We start from the raw sequence: 4,027 nt of genomic DNA, 5'->3' as shown, positions 1-4,027 counted from the left end.
TTTCAGAATTCAGTCCCACTTATGCATCCCTGTTCACCTGCACTTTGATGCAGTAATGTTTTATGAACATGCGTACTGCCTACCATACATAATTTAACTGAACATTTGCCAGGAAGAATATTGTAACGCCTTTCTTTTAGGTCTAATGTGTTCGACTTCGTTGCAATCTGAATGCTAGCCGTTTTGTGCAATCTGGATTGCTTGGAGTAATACACCTTACGCTGGTTTTCTTCATGATGGGTTTCCCCTTTATTGTTTCCTGCTTTGCCTTACTCCAGATCTATAAGGCCATGCAAAGTCAACCAGGATGGCTTTGTGTCGCCTCATATATGACTGAGAGGCTTGTGCGGCCAGAATGTCAAATAAAGTGATGCTGAGACGGTGTAAGCCTCTCAAATATGCCCCAAAATACTCTTTTTTTTTTTTTTTTTTTTTAAGATATTTCACTGTTAGGTAGCTACACATAAAACCGCTTTAATGAAAAAATAAATGAGGGAAAGTTGTTAATCATTGGGAAATGTACTGTAGTGCATTATGAAATCTATTAGGTAATGCACTGCAGAGGTCTCTGTGTAACCAGAGAGCCACAGAATTATATCTTGGTTGGTGCAGTGGAAAATAGTGACTTGTGTATTGTTACTGTCACAAGGTCAGTCTGTGACGGGAACCACTGTCAATATGCAAGTCATTATTTTATATTTGCATTACACAGTACAATATAGGCCACTATAAAACTCACCAGATCTAAGATAAAATGGTGTTTCCAAAATGTAGATTTAAGAAATATCAGACCATGTACAATAAACATTTTTAAAAGCTGTCCCTTCAACCCCTCTAGTAAGCATTATGCATATACAATTAAAAGCACACATTAACTGTCAGGTTAACTCTTTGCACTACCACTAAAAAAAAAAGCAAATCTGTCATCACAAAGCTTTGAGGGATTCCATCAATTAAAGCCATAACCTGCTCCCAATCATCCTTTACATCTGCATATTTTACCCTTTGCATTTGCAGATCAACTCCTAGCTCACATTTGCGTTTCATTCAGGAAGCGGACACCTTAGCACGAGGTTCATTGGCACAGTACAAGAGACTGGATGACTCAGATAATGCATTTTAATGATCTGCTGGAGGAATACACCCCCTCCCCAGGGTCACACCCCACAGGTTGAAGACCTCTGCTCCAGAGAGATGTCACTGCAATTAGAAAGGCTGAAGAGTGATTAATTTTAGGGTGGCTTTGTGGAGCAGTTCAAAATGTTCTCTCATTATGTGGGTTACCACTACATTTAGGTTCCTAGAAGGTGCACTCCTTGGTGGAGCAATTCTTTTAGCCCCTTCCAGAAAACTTCTGCTCATTGGTGTAGCAAATGAGCTTCTTCCCATTTATCCACTTGTGCAAGCCACTATCGATGCCAGATGCACCTTTAACGCACAGGGTAGCTTGCCTTCTGGTGCAAAGTACCTGATAACTGCAATGTCTCGAGTCCTGTCCTGAAAGAGGTCAGATGTCTGGCACCACCTTGTGCATCTGTCCCACTTGGCTGTGTACTATTTTCTTGCTGTGGGTCTTCTTGCTTCTCTGAGAACCGCCATAGAACTTCTTCATCTCTGAACTGCCTTATGGGGCATGCTGCTACACTGCGCTATTCTGTGTAGAGAATCTTGCCTCCCCTGCATGGAAAGCAGCTATTGTAATGCTGGAAGTCCCTGCACATTGTTGTGTGCCATCTCCTTTAGACCCGAGAATCAGCTCTGTCTGACCCGCTGTGAAGCAACGAGTGATTGTCTGCATTGCTGTTCCTTTAAATTTGTATTGATTGAAAGTTGCTTCTTGAAAGTTTAAGGGTAGGAACATTGTTTTTAGCTCCAGTAAACCTGTGGTGTACTGGCTCTTCCGCTCTCCAGACGACCCCCCCCCCCCCCCCCCCCCATGATAATGGCTCTTTCTCCCCCCCCCCCCATGAGCTCCTCATCCCATATGCGAGGTGTCTGTAGTGATGTCCCTGTTGGAGTTGGCGATACCAGCTTGTTATATTAGTCTTGTTTCCCCACACCACTTCTTCCTGCACTGTGAAAACCACTAGATCTTCTCAGCTCCCTGTAGCTTGTGACCGCTTCCTATAGACACAATCCTGTATTGGTCCCATGTGCAACCTTACATATGGTACTAGTGGTATGCAGGAAGCGAGCATTTCCAACACCTTCCCTACAGTCCTCACTGTAAGACTACACTTTTGCTGTAGTGTTGATTCTTGCTCCCAGGGAGAGCTGATCTTGCTCTGGTGTGGTGGCGATTTTTCTGTTTATAGAAAAACCCAGTCTATGGCGTATTGGCACGGTTTTATGCTGCTCCTGTTCACCTTTACGAGACAGTCATCTAGGTAAGGGTACATGTGTATTCCTTTTCCTTCTCTAGTACGCCACAACTATTGCTTAGCATTACTAAACCACTATCGGTGCTGCTTTTATTCCAAATGGCAGCATATTGTATTGGTAGTGTGTTTTTACTACAAAGCACATTTGTTTTGTGCTTATTGTTCATTGGGATGAATAGAGGAGCATCTTTCCATGGTCCCTATATAGCCTCTCTGCTGAAGCTGCAGTGACATTTTACTGTTGTAATTTTGAACTTGTCTTTTTATTAACTTGCTTAAGAAATGGAGATCTAGTATAGGCTGCAACGACGACTCTGGTTTGGTAACAAAAGTATGTTGAGTAATTTTCATGGTTGATCTTCTGAGGCACTCTGTACCTTTTTCTGGGAAGAAAAAAATCCTCTCACCGCTTGTAATAGACAGGTCTTTTCTTCTCCCTGGGGGTGTTTTTCTTCGGTTCTCACCCTGGTGGGAGTTTGACCAATTCTATGCAATAGCCATGTAGGATGATGTCGAGTATCCACTTGAAGTGAACCCCCTCCTCTCCGGATGATTCTCCTTCTGGGCAAACTTGTGGCGACACCGAGCAGAGGCAAAAGGTGCATTCTCCATTATCGGTAAGAGTAGGGGACCCCTGCCTGTGCATTCGAGTCATCCATTACACAACATGTAGCCTACTGTACCTATGGATAGAACCCAGGCCTCCATTTAAATCTATATCTTCCACTCTTTGTACAATGAAAGCAAGTTGTTTTCTATGTCAGCGCTCATACGAGTGAATCAATACCTATGAAAATGTCTATTAAACGTGGACTTTAACAGGAGCATTAGGGCTATTCCATTTTACCTGGCTGAGGCTATACACCCTTGCACCTCACTTTTCCAGGCTTTTAGTGCTCAGATTGGTCAGGGCAGACCTTTAAAGGGGCAATTTCCTGTTAGAGCATGGACACGGCCAGACCCTTTGCACCAGTGAAGGAACTAACAGGCTGGTGTCTGAAACATTGAGTAGTGCAGTAAGTCTCTTGCAGGCTCTAGATGTGCTGTAATCCTATAACCGCATATCGATGTCGTTGGCCTAATCATTACTGGATTAACGGCTTCTGTCACTATAAAGGTGACAAAGTGTATATAACACACCAATGGCAGATCTGTCTGGAATACAGTCCACACCTACAAATGAGAGCGTCTGCTTGGTAGTCTATTCTCTCACTACACAGCAACCTGCCATATCACATCTTTAAACCTGACTGAAGAACCGTATAGGCCTAACAACCACAAAACATCTGAAACCACATACTTCAAAGTGTGCCTGAAAACAATAGGCGAATCAGCAATTCACTACCTTGACAGTAGTATGAATTGTCTAAGTGGGAACCCAGGATTCAAAATTGCTAAAGCTCCTGCTTTGCTATAAATATCACAGGGGTTCGGAACCTTCATGAATTTGGCGCCTCTGACTCAAATACATCTTTTACAGTGATGTAGTCTGCAATGACCCATACGAACCACCAGTTGAGTTTGTACGCCGTATTTGCGAGGAGAGGTGTCTGAAAGTATGCAGTAAAATTTCCATTGTGATGAGAGTTCTCTCGTGCAGTGAAGGCTGTCCAACCCACAGACAAAATAAAAAAAATGACCACAAC

This window comes from Pleurodeles waltl, chromosome 6 (assembly GCF_031143425.1).
Source record: "Pleurodeles waltl isolate 20211129_DDA chromosome 6, aPleWal1.hap1.20221129, whole genome shotgun sequence".
Classification (NCBI taxonomy): Eukaryota; Metazoa; Chordata; class Amphibia; order Caudata; family Salamandridae; genus Pleurodeles; species Pleurodeles waltl.
This window is presented reverse-complemented; position numbering follows the sequence as displayed.